General features: G+C 40.8%; 1 protein-coding gene across 1 annotated transcript in view; it reads right to left on the bottom strand.

The window, feature by feature from the left end:
• Positions 1-13,979, bottom strand: part of trhr3.S (thyrotropin-releasing hormone receptor 3 S homeolog) — a 28,536-nt gene that overhangs the window by 1,267 nt on the left and 13,290 nt on the right. The window lies entirely within an intron of this gene.

The following is a 13,979-nucleotide window of genomic DNA, read 5'->3' as shown; positions in this document are numbered from 1 at the left end:
ATGGAGTTAATGTAAATACATTTAAGAGCTATTTATTCACAAGATCACTTGACTTTATTGTGTATAAAGAAGCCTGACATCCTAGCACAGACAATTTCATTGATTTGTATTGTATTCAAGGATGGTTGGAGTCTGCAAACTTGAGCTGTGTGGATTAGATGTATAGACAAGCAGGACATATATACCCACCAGGATAGGTATCAATGTCAGTGGTATACCTGTGGCTCCAGTTCTATAACTGGCCACGAGCTTCCACCCTGTATCTGCTGCTTTCAACCTTTGCTCAGTGTTGGACTGGGCCACCGGGATACCAGGAAAACTCCCGGTGGGCCCTCCTGCTAATAACCATTTGGCCTGTTTCATGGTCATTACCTATTTCTGTATGGGAACAGAGAGGCTAAATAGATAGAATAATAAATAATAGAATAGAAAGAAAAGAGACATGAAGAATAGTGGTTGAGTGAGTTGAGGAAGAGGAGAAAAAGTTTGGAGAATAGGCCCATGGACTATGGTTTTCTGGTGGTCCCCTGGCATCCTAGTCCAACACTGCCTTTGCTAGAAAGACAGGGTTGTGAGATGAAAAAGCTAGAATAGATTTCTAGATGCCATCTATTTAAACTAGCTTCTAAAACTCTTCTGCATGGATAACAACCCTCAATTTCAAACTCAAGTTGACTGTAAATGCCTATGCACTTCATATAAGATATTCACTCACATTTAACACATCTAAAGGATTTGGATGGTCAACGCTAGATAAAATCTGGAACTCTCTCTCTCCCTGGTTCCTCCTCCCAGATATAGCCCTCCCCACTGGTTGCCTGGAGCTCTTTGGTTCTTTCTGATTCTGCACTACCTAAGATCTCCTAGATTTCTACTATCTTTCACACTGCCTCCTTCTACCACCCCACCAGGGGCTTTCTTCTACCACTCCACGCAATACCTTCTTCTAATCTACACCATTAAATGTCTCCTTTCACATCTGCCTCCCTTGACCAGTTTTCCATCTTGCCAAATAATTGCTGTTTCTGGTCATCGGCGTTCTTCTATCTGCTTCTACCTCCCCACCTGATGTCTTGGTTTGATGCCTTCTCCAAATTTTACATTGTGTCTGTGATCTCAACATCTAAAATATATGGTAAAGGTGGCAAGAAGAAGAAGAGGAATCAAATAAAAAATGATCTGGAGCAGAAGACTAAATGCTGACACCAGAACGAGTACTTAGTTTTCTCACGAGGAGGAATAAACCTTCTATAAAGCTTCACAATTGCCCTTGTCTAACTCTCCTTCCCAGATACTAGAATACAACTTTGCTCTTGATAGTATGTTGGACTATGCTGGGAGCTGTAGTCCAGCAGCATTTATGAAGATTTATGGTTTCTTTAATCTCTCAGGTGCATTTTTAGACATCAGCACAATTAGGGAGATTTCCTAAAAAGTGCAGGATGGAGATATGAATTTGGAAAGAATTAAACAACACAAGTAATATAATATTTATTAGCAGCAGGAAATAAACATGTGGAGTGCTGGTTCTTTGTGGCACAGAGAAGCCAAGAACATCAGCAAAATAATTGAAATCTTTTCATTGCCTGGGTATGTGAATGGCAATAGCCTCAGATTAGCCAAAAGTGCAATTATTTGGGCACCCGGTGGCAGACAGAACAAAAAAAAAAGCCTCTTAATGGAGCAATTATCCGCTGCTGCAAACGAGCAGCTTCCAGCCTATACAGGAACAGTAACGCTAATTGTCACAAATATTTCAGAAAATAATGTGTTATTCAGAGAAAGATGAAAATGGGTTTAGAAGTCGATTTATTGTGCCTACACGAGTGGTTACATCTAATTACATTTATTTTAATCATAATAAATTCACAATTTACCATCCATGTGTATTTATTTTAGGCATGTTTCCTGTTATCCAAAGGATTTAGCTTCATTGGAATGGCTGAACAGATATGCACAGATAGTGCTTGAAGGCAACGGAACAGTTTTAAAGGAGAACTAAAGCCTTACTAAAGAAGTAGGTAGAAATGTAGTACAGTATGTTCTGGGCTTCTGTACCAGCCCAAGGCAACCACAGCCCTTTAGCAGTAAAGATCTGTGTCTCCAAAGATTCCCCAGTAGCTCCCCATCTTCTTTTCTGCTGATTCACTGCACATGCTCTGTGCTGCTGTCACTTACTGAGCTTAGGGACCCACTCACAATATACAGTACACATAGAATAGAAATGTCACAGTATAAGGGTAGGACTCCATGATCGATTTTGCCGCGATCCAATGTGCTGCGACAAAACGCATGCGAATTGTTGCATGTGACAAAAATAAGGCAAGGCTGTCGCAGCGTTGATCCGATGCGACCACCGGATGCGGCGCTGCGTGCAATCACTTAGCTTATTTCCGTCGCATGCGATTTGTCACAGGCGTTTTGTCGCAGCTTGTCGGATCGCGCAGAAACGCCCGTGTAGTCCTACCCTTAGGCTACAAATGTATTGTTATTGCTACTTTTTATTGCTCATCTTTCTATCCAGTCCCTCTCATATTTATATTCTGCAAATTGAAGAGCTGCTGAATAAAAAGCTAAATAACTCCAAAAAAACCCTCAAATAATAAAAAATTAAAACCAATTGCAAATTGTCTCTTCACTCTCTACATCATACTTAGAGTTAATTTAAAGGTGAACAACCCCTTTAAAACACTTTCTGTACTCGCAATCGGTACATAAGAGATATCTGTACTTTTTCTATTACTGCAATGGGCAATGTGAGGGCTTTTTCCGTTGCAGCATTGCTGGGACTTGTATTCTCATTCACAAAATAAAACATGCAAAAGGATCATTGACTGGATATCCCCTGTTTCCACTTCAATTTGGGTCTCGGCCTTCCTGAGATGCCTGTGACTCTCTCAACCCCAACTCATGCCAAGTTCTTGTTATAATTCACATCACAGCAGAGAATTGGCTCAATGCTTCTCCGGCTGTGTTTCCTTTCCATTCCCCCCACGAGTACCTTTTATTTAAATGCGACGTGCTTTAGTGATTGGCATAACAGCACAGAATTCCATTCACTGGCTTAATTACAGCTGGCATAGTGCCCACAGTTGGCTTTCTACACACATTAAGCCACTTTACTGGCCAAGGCTGGTTATAGACTTACTAAACCCTTGGCCGGAACCTAGAGAAGGACCTTGTTACTAGGGTTGCCACGTTTTCTGGAAAAAATACCGGCCTTCCTATATATTTATCTTTATTCCCTATTAATAACATTGGGATCACTGGACTTCCTATATATTTATCTTTATTCCCTATTAATAACATTGGGATCACTGACCTTCCTATATATTTATCTTTATTCCCTATTAATAACATTGGGATCACTGACCTTCCTATATATTTATCTTTATTCCCTATTAATAACATTGGGATCACTGGACTTCCTATATATTTATCTTTATTCCCTATTAATAACATTGGGATCACTGACCTTCCTATATATTTATCTTTATTCCCTATTAATAACATTGGGATCACTGACCTTCCTATATATTTATCTTTATTCCCTATTAATAACATTGGGATCACTGACCTTCCTATATATTTATCTTTATTCCCTATTAATAACATTGGGATCACTGACCTTCCTATATATTTATCTTATTCCCTATTAATAACATTGGGATCACTGGACTTCCTATATATTTATCTTTATTCCCTATTAATAACATTGGGATCACTGACCTTCCTATATATTTATCTTTATTCCCTATTAATAACATTGGGATCACTGACCTTCCTATATATTTATCTTTATTCCCTATTAATAACATTGGATCACTGACCTTCCTATATATTTATCTTTATTCCCTATTAATAACATTGGGATCACTGACCTTCCTATATATTTATCTTTATTCCCTATTAATAACATTGGGATCACTGACCTTCCTATATATTTATCTTTATTCCCTATTAATAACATTGGGATCACTGACCTTCCTATATATTTATCTTTATTCCCTATTAATAACATTGGGATCACTGACCTTCCTATATATTTATCTTTATTCCCTATTAATAACATTGGGATCACTGACCTTCCTATATATTTATCTTTATTCCCTATTAATAACATTGGGATTACTGACCTTCCTATATATTTATCTTTATTCCCTATTAATAACATTGGGATCACTGACCTTCCTATATATTTATCTTTATTCCCTATTAATAACATTGGGATCACTGACCTTCCTATATATTATCTTATCCCTATTAATACATTGGGATCACTGACCTCCTATATTTATCTTATCCTATAATACATTGGGATCACTGACCTTCCTATATATTTATCTTTATTCCCTATTAATAACATTGGGATCACTGACCTTCCTATATATTTATCTTTATTCCCTATTAATAACATTGGGATCACTGACCTTCCTATATATTATCTTTATTCCTTTAATAATTGGGATCACTGACCTTCCTATATATTATCTTATTCCCTATTAATAACATTGGGATCACTGACCTTCCTATATATTTATCTTTATTCCCTATTAATAACATTGGGATCAACCATCATTTTTACCAGGCCAGTAAAATACCAGCCAGGTGGCAACCCTACTTGTAAAGCTGGCCAAAGACACACAGATCCTATCGTACGATGTCGCCAAACGAGCAGATCTTTGCGTCTATGGCCACCTTAACAGTAACAAAATCCAGATGGCCCCGCCGGCCCAGACCCGATCCCCGCCAGCGCTCCCCCAGGCTGCTGATAGGGCGGGTGACAGGAAGCCCCTGTGGGGGGGAATAGTGGGGGACCCTTGGCGAGTGCTAGATTTTTTTTTTAGAATGGCTGATTCTGATCAGCTTTTCAATTGGCCTTTCTTGTTCATAGTTTTTGAATCATTTGCCATCATTTTCTATTTCATATGAGGGTCCCTGACCCCATCATTAAAAACAATTGCTCTTTAAATGTATTGTTATCGCTACATTGCACTGCTCGTCTTTCTGGACCCTAGCAACTAGATGGTTGAAACTGGAGAGCTGCTGAATAAAAAGCTAAATAACTCAAAAACCACAAAGAATAAAAAATGAAAACCAATTGCAAATTGTCTCAGAATATCCCTCTCTACATCATACTAACAGTCCATTTAAAGTTGAACAACACCTTTAAAGAGTCATTTTGAATACAGAATCTCACATTATAGAGTAGGCAAGTCCATCCAGTGGCCATACTTGCCAAGTGTGCCAAATTTGTCGGGCCAGTCCCAGCAAGCGGTTGCGAAAAAAGGGGGTAGGGGTTGGGCAGTTTATAGAAATAGCTGGGCATTAAAGGGAGTGGCCTTATCATCCCAGTTTGACCCTATTAGCAGCTATTCATTTAGCCAACTCAACCTTTCCCATCATCCTCTGCCATAGAGCTTCTGTCTGCCATTCCTATGTATTTCCTGACGCTTCTCTGCTCAATTCAATGGCTCATTGTGGAGCCAAAGGCTAAGGGATTATCGGCAGCTTCTCCTGCTTGGGCTGCCAAACCTACAGCACTAGTGATGGGCGAATAAATACGGCAGGCACGAATTTCTGTGTTTTGCCGTCGAAAATTCACGGGCGAAAAAGCCCCATTGACAAAAAAAAAAAATCCCGCACTACAGAATAGTCGCACACATAAAATTCTCGCGCGTTAAATTATTCAGACGCCCATTGACTTCAATGCATTTGGACAAAATAGTCGTGCATCAATTATTTTGACGCCCATTGACTTCAATGCGTTTCGCTAATTTTTCGGCTCAGATTCGCCCGTCACTATACAGGACCTCATCAAAGAACCAGGTAGAAAAGTGCGAGGACGGTGAAATAAAAGCGCCAGGTTTGTCAGGAGTTTAGATACGACTCCCAACATCTTAATAAGCAACGCAGAAGAGCCTGGTGAAGGCAATTTAATCAGATAGGTATCGGCATCTCCAGTCGAGTGAATTAATGATCTGCTTGAGTTCCAGTAATGAAAAGCCACATTATACAGTAGGTTTCTCAGAAGCCCAGCAATCTGCTCTCACACACAGGTGGCCCGTTTCCACTTGTTTGGGCATATTGCTTCTTGCTTGGGTGCCCACTCCCCGTGGCTTCACAGCACATCAGGGTCTGGCTGCCAAAAAAAAAACCTATTTGTATTCATTTATGGAATGTTCTCTCCTATCATGTAAAAGAATGGGATGTTCTTTTTTTTCGGTGGTTCATTTTAAAATACATCAGTGGACGATGAAACGGAACTCAGCTCATTGTTTTTTTTAGGAAACAAATAGGAGTTGAGTTGCTGGTGATTGTTATGAGGCTGCGTTGCACCCGCTTCTCTTGTAGGTTATAAGCAAGTCAGATACAGGGGGTATGGATAGAATTTGAGCTCAATATTATATGTCAGTCATTACATTCTAAGCTTCTGCTCCTCCGAGTGGCGGAACTACCGGGGGAGCAGGGGGTGCAATTGGGCCAGGGCCCCCCGGCGATTTTGGGGCAGATAAATTGGTACGGAGGGGGGCGGGGCCCGGCTGCACGTCCCGCACCAGGGCCCGCCCCCATCCAGTTACGTTACTGGCTCCTCCCACTTGTTTTTCTCAAATTTCTTAAATTTGAGCAATTTGAATGTTTTGAAAATCGTTTTACTGCCATTTCTACCCATTATCAGAAGCCTTGTGCCTTTATATGGTCAAAAACCCCTCAGTGACTTCTAATATCCTTATCATTTACAGTAGGGGGTACATTATCCTTTATTATACATGAGTGATACTCAGAGTTCCCTGTATAACTCAGCCTGCAGCCTTGTGTCTTTATATGGTCACAGAACAACCCCTCAGTGACTTCTAATATCCTTATCATTTACAGTAGGGGGTACATTATCCCTTATAATACATGAGTGATACTCAGAGTTCCCTGTATAACTCAGCCTGCAGCCTTGTGCCTTTATATGGTCACAGAACCCCTCAGTGACTTCTAATATCCTTATCATTTACAGTAGGGGGTACATTATCCCTTATAATACATAAGTGATACTCAGAGTTCCCTGTATAACTCAGCCTGCAGCCTTGTGCCTTTATATGGTCACAGAACAACCCCTCAGTGACTTCTAATATCCTTATCATTTAGAGTAGGGGGTAAATTATCCCTTATAATACATGAGTGATACTCACAGTTCCCTGTATAACTCAGCCTGCAGCCTTGTGCCTTTATATGGTCACAGAACAACCCCTCAGTGACTTCTAATATCCTTATCATTTACAGTAGGGGGTACATTATCCCTTATAATACATGAGTGATACTCAGAGTTCTCTGTATAACTCAGCCTGCAGCCTTGTGCCTTTATATGGTCACAGAACAACCCCTCAGTGACTTCTAATATCCTTATCATTTACAGTAGGGGGTACATTATCCCTTATAATACATGAGTGATACTCAGAGTTCCCTGTATAACTCAGCCTGCAGCCTTGTGCCTTTATATGGTCACAGAACAACCCCTCAGTGACTTCTAATATCCTTATCATTTACAGTGGGGGGTACGTTATCCCTTATAATACATGAGTGATACTCAGAGTTCCCTGTATAACTCAGCCTGCAGCCTTGTGCCTTTATATGGTCACAGAACAACTCCTCAGTGACTTCTAATATCCTTATCATTTACAGTAGGGGGTACATTATCCCTTATAATACATGAGTGATACTCAGAGTTCCCTGTATAACTCAGCCTGCAGCCTTGTGCCTTTATATGGTCACAGAACAACTCCTCAGTGACTTCTAATATCCTTATCATTTACAGTAGGGGGTACATTATCCCTTATAATACATGAGTGATACTCAGAGTTCCCTGTATAACTCAGCCTGCAGCCTTGTGCCTTTATATGGTCACAGAACAACTCCTCAGTGACTTCTAATATCCTTATCATTTACAGTAGGGGGTACATTATCCCTTATAATACATGAGTGATACTCAGAGTTCCCTGTATAACTCAGCCTGCAGCCTTGTGCCTTTATATGGTCACAGAACAACCCCTCAGTGACTTCTAATATCCTTATCATTTACAGTAGGGGGTATATTATCCCTTATAATACATGAGTGATACTCAGAGTTCCCTGTATAACTCAGCCTGCAGCCTTGTGCCTTTATATGGTCACAGAACAACTCCTCAGTGACTTCTAATATCCTTACCTATATAATATAATGAGGTTGATTCTGAGACTCTGTTCACCCTGCCTGTCTTAGTAGGGTAAATGTTTTCTAATCTCCTTAGGTCTTAGAGCAGTTAATTAAAGTTGTTCTGTTCCAACTCATTATAACATGCTATAAATACTATATATATATATTTATATAAATACTAATAACCCTTGTCTTGTGTTTGTAATGAGAAAAATAAAATTACTTTTAAAATAAACACTTTTTCCTCTTATATTGGAAGGAGCGATTACTCGGAAATCTTAATCAAACTTCTGTAATTGGGTTCAGATTGGGATTTGTCTTGTCAGCAATTAACTGTTTTTCACTGGAAATGATGCAGTCGAAAATTCATTGGTCTCTTTTAATTGGAAGTACGGGGATTTGCATAAAGTTGTTTAGCGCTTAAATAAGGCATATTAGAAGGGAAAACGCAATGCGGGAAGAGAGGCTCCGTCGGATGGAGAGTGGGAGGGTTACAGCGCTAGTGAAGGCTGATTTATAATCCTGTTGTCAGGCTCTCGGGCTAATCGTGTTCCAGACGGCAGAGAGAACACTGACTTTGTTTAGTAAAGTTACAACTTTTAAAGATAAAGGTTAGCTTGCATATTAAATGGAGAAAGTACCTGCATTGCTTTGTTTTCTCTAACATAAATGATACTGGTGCTAATTCAGCATTTAGGTTCAGCCTTGTCTAAGCTTCCATTGTTTCTAGATCCGCCACAACCCACCTTAAAAAAGATCATGGGGCCGATTCACTAAGGGTCGAATATCGAGGGTTAATTAACCCTCGATATTCGACTGGGAATTAAAATCCTTCGACTTCGAATATCGAAGTTGAAGGATTTAGCGCAGATAGTACGATCGAACGATCAAAGGATTATTCCTTTCGATCGTTGGATTAAATCCTTCGAATCGTTCGATTCAAAGGATTTTAATCCAACGATCGAAGGAATATCCTTCGATCAAAAAAAAACTTAGGAAAGCCTATGGGGACCTTCCCCATAGGCTAACATTGAGTTCGGTAGGTTTTAGATGGCGAACTAGGGGGTCGAAGTTTTTTTTTAAAGAGACAGTACTTCGATTATCGAATGGTCGAATAGTTTAACGATTTTTAGTTTGAATCCTTCGATTTCGAAGTCGAAGTCGTAGTCGAAGGTCAAGTAGCCCATTCGATGGTTGAAGTAGCCCAAAAAACACTTTGAAATTCGAAGTTTTTTTTACTTCGAATCCTTCACTTGAAGTTAGTGAATCAGCCCCCTAGTGTTCTCGATGTAGAGAACACTAGACGGAGACAAGACGACCAATATCAGCAGAAGACTTGGGGATCGGCCTACTCGTCAATCGGGCTGGCTGGAAAATTTTGATTGGGTGCACCCGATCAAAATATCAGATATATATATATATCAGATATATAAATATCAGATAGAGGTCTATTGTTTCTACCTGTATATCTGACTATTCATTTCAGTTAGTATTGCAATGCAAACAAATGATCTTTCTGGTAAAAGGAAAGATCGTAATTGTAACATCTTTTACCACCATAAGCCTCTAAAGATAATGGAAACATTCAGGTGATTTGAGCACTGTGTTAAATGCCTAAAAGACCCCTTCATGCACCATTGGAGGAGCCATTATGATTGTGGTTTAGAAAACATGGCCCAAGCAACCCATTTCCTAGCCTCTTTGTTCACCAACTATGGGGATCTTCAGTTCCTTATAGGCAATAAACAAGGGAACAAGGGAAATACTTGGCACTTTTAAAAGGGCTAGAGTGGAATGCACATACTGGGCCTAAAGTCAAGGGGACCCTAACCACTGGGCTGCAGCCCAAAAGCGGGCACGGACACTCCTGCACTGGGCCACCGAGCTCAGTGTGCAAAAACGAGGCACGCCAAATTGGCACCTGCGTTCCCCAAATCGGACACTGGTGCGCCAAAATTGGAGGCTGGCACATCCACATTTACTGCCGACCCCGGCCCCGACCCCATTCCCGACCCTGGTCCTCACAAAAAAACATTTTTGGCACAAGTTCACGGCCCAAAAAACGTTGCGGACCCCTGCTATAGTCTACTCCTGTAAAGCCAATGAGTACTTGTACTTGAGCCAGCAATACTTCCAGGTATGGTATGTTACCAGGCCTTCAGTCTACCCAGCCAGTTGACCTAAGTTATGTTGCCTTGACTCTCTTCTGATGCTGGAATTTAAGTGCTGAATCTCTCAATGTCACCAGTAGATAACCAGTTAGCACTATTGAGCAAGCTAACCCTCCCACCCCTATAACTTACTTGGCAGTTTCCAATATTGCATGGTGCCAAACTTCATGGGGCTTTGTTCTTTAAATGCCGGTTTTCTCCTAAGAAAGGGGAAAGAGATATTGGGGCAGATTCACTAAAGGACGAAGTGGCTAACGCTAGCGACAATTCACCACCAGGGACATCGCCAATTCACTAACAGGCATCAATTCGCTAGCGAAAGAGACCGTCAATAGCTTTCGCACTCTATTGCCAGGCGACAGATTCGCCTGTTAGTGAATCTACCCCATTGAAGGTAAAAGAGAGTGAATGGGGCAGGATTGAGTCAAAGAATGATTGAAAAGCAAGGGGAAGGAGAGAGTCTGAGACTCAGAGAGAAGAAGAAAGAGGTTGGAAAGGGTTTCAGAGTAGAAATGAAGAAGAGATCAGATATACACAGGAGGAAGGTTGAAAGAGTATAAGTTCTCGTATTATTTTATTCTCATAAAAATTGGAACAGAAAGGAGAGTCCTAGGGTTCCTCATCACCTTTCCCCAATCTGACACTGGTTCCAGAAACCATAGTGGATCCAAATTCATTCCCACAAACAGGAATTCTGCTGTTCCTGCAACACATCATCCCATCACCCTGGGACCGATTTCCCCATCTCTATGTTTATTTTAACCAGGCGAATTTCTCAGTGGCTGCAGTCAGCTCACACATGCACGATGCAGCACTCTTTATCAATATGAATTCTATCAGCGAGTGAGACCAACCCCCGGCCAAGCAATCTGTCATTTTCTCGTCTACTGCAGCCTGGATTTCAGCCGCATTAATTGTTTAGAAACCCAGGGAAGCAAATGGATAGTTCTTATCCTGAATGTTTTTCTATATCCCCATGTAAGGGGAAATATTAATCTGGAAATTGGCCGTTGGCAAGAGGAGAATAGCCTGGCCATTAACTAACCGGAGATGTAAATTTATTTCCTGCTTTAAGAAAAATAATGGAAAACCAATGTTACTGATACAAAAAGGTATATTTTTCCTCTTTCTGCCTTGGGCAGATTATAGCGGACACAACATGGAGCCTTCTGCCGAAAACAGCTAAGTGTCCACTTAAGGATTAAAGCAGGAGGGAGCCTTAAGTAGGGAAAGATGCCTTGAGACTCGTAAACTATAAATTAAACTGATTATCACAATAAGCAGCAGCGGCTGGGCAGACTGGGTATGTGTGATCCATCAGAGCTCAGTGGAATAAATTCTATCCTGCCGACTGCGCCAATAACTCACTCAGAAATAGAACAAAAATGCTGCTTTTAGCTCTAGCCATTGGTTAAATGACGGCTATAGGTGACCAGTCAGGACATAATCATAAATAGCAGTCATGGGAAGGGAGTGCATAGATCTTCCAACCAGGGGACCCTATTAAACCCAACATCTATAATGGCTTCATTCATCCTATGTAGCGATGGGCAAATCTGTGGCAAAATATTTGTGAATTTACCGCAAAATTCGCAAAACGGCGAAAAAGTCAATGAGCGTCAAAATAATCTTGACGCGCGCGACAATTTTTTTATACGTGCAACTATTTGGTCCAAATGCATTAAAGTCAATGGACGTCCGAATAATTTTGATGCATGTCAATTTTTTGGAGGATTTTTCATCAGTGGCGAATTCATGTCTGGTGAATTTATTCGTCCATCATTAATCCTGTATAAAAAAGCTGTACTCAGTATGCTTCCAGATCCTCTACCTTTTTTCTTGCTTCTCCCTTGGCCTTTGTCCTCCCTTCTGGCTCTTTTTTCTCATTCTTTTCTCTCCTATACGTGTCTCCCATGAAGATGACAACTAACCTCATGTCGTAGGGTGATAATGATCCACGCTGGGTATTTCTCATAACTTATTTCATGTTACCACTTAGAATTAAGAGGAATTACTGTAGGTTTAGATCAGTCTTTGACTTGACCGTCCTAATGACATGGGGTTAGTTGACATCTCTGTCCCACCCTCTTCTCTCCTTATCTAATCTTTACAGTCAGTTACTCCTTCAATTATTTTTGATGCATTCTTATTCTCCTCCACTTATTTGCCATCTCTTTCATTTCTCATCAGCTTTTTACGTTTCACCCTTTTTTTCTTCTGTACTTTTCACTCTTTTGTTCTCCGCTGCAGGTTTGTGAATATCACCTGGGTCTGTGAAATATAACTGCTTCCAACCTCAGTTGCTCTGCTTCAAGAACACCATCTATTGGCTGGGCAGCTCAACCATTTTCCTCATGGCTCATGCCAGTAGCCTATAAAGTTTCACAAAAATCAATGTTTTTGTGACCTGCTGTAAATTACGGTACCATGTTCCTGTAACTTTATTGTCCCTTACCCTGGTTCCACTACCTTCATTCTTATACTTGAGCCTCTACCCAGTGTGTGTTGCTAATTTGTTAGCTAGCTTGTTCCAACATCTATATCTTGCTGATCCACCTGAGTGTGCCTTGCCTGGTCCTTTATCTCCTTGTTCCACCAATTTCATTTTTACTGCCTTACAACCTTGATTCCTTACAACCTTGGACCTTATTCCACTACCAGTGCTGCTCTCCTACCCAACATTTTCCCTCAAGCTCTTTCGATACCAACCTTTTCCTGCTGTGGTTCACATCTTCTTTGTCTTTCACCCTGTTCCTCTACCTTGGGTTTAACAGTATATTGTATTTTCCAAATCTCACCCTTAGTGTTCCTCTCCTTCTGTTTTGACCCCATTTCTGGTGCAGCCGCACAGTCCAATCATCTACCTCCTACTTTATACCTTTCTGCACTAGCTTTGTCTTTATCTAACTTGCTGCACCTTTCCACTTTTGTAAAAATTGACCCAACCTTAAAAGCAGGATGGACCTGTATTAGGGTCCTACCCCAAATGATAAAACCATAAAATTCCCTTGCCCAATCTCAAATTTGTTTTGCAATGTATGGTGGAAAAGAAACATCATATCCCGCTCTATTTGCATTCCCCGTATCCCAGAAGATGTTAATGTAGTTCACAGCTGGAGACTGACACCCGCACTGACTGAGACAATATAATGAGTTTCACGCTGACCTTCACTTTTACAGTTCCGTTGACACACTGGGGTAATTTGTGTTATACACAGTCTGTCAGTGTTATCTCCTCTGATTACTGAACAGGCTGATGTTTGTAGAGTTGATAGGAGAGAACCTACATTGACTCCAGGCCTGGTCACAAACACCAAGAGGTCGGGCGCTTATAGACAGTAAAATCTGGTGTTGCACATGGAGACAATAGAACTTCCCTTCCTATTCAGTAATTTTTCATTGCTCCAGTTGTGCTGCCACAAATCAGATACAATTGCCAGGATCCTTGTTGAATAATAACATCTAGACGATGCCTACTCCTAGTCCAAGATCTCAGATTGAGGTCTCAGCACCTGGGCCCTATGGGCCCCACATGACTACAAGACTCGCCAAAGACAACCCATGCCCCACATATAATAAAGCAATAAGCTGCCTAAGAGCCACTTAAGGTAAAATGACTCTTAGAA

This window comes from Xenopus laevis, chromosome 9_10S (assembly GCF_017654675.1).
Source record: "Xenopus laevis strain J_2021 chromosome 9_10S, Xenopus_laevis_v10.1, whole genome shotgun sequence".
NCBI classification, from domain to species: domain Eukaryota; kingdom Metazoa; phylum Chordata; class Amphibia; order Anura; family Pipidae; genus Xenopus; species Xenopus laevis.
This window is presented reverse-complemented; position numbering and strand designations above follow the sequence as displayed.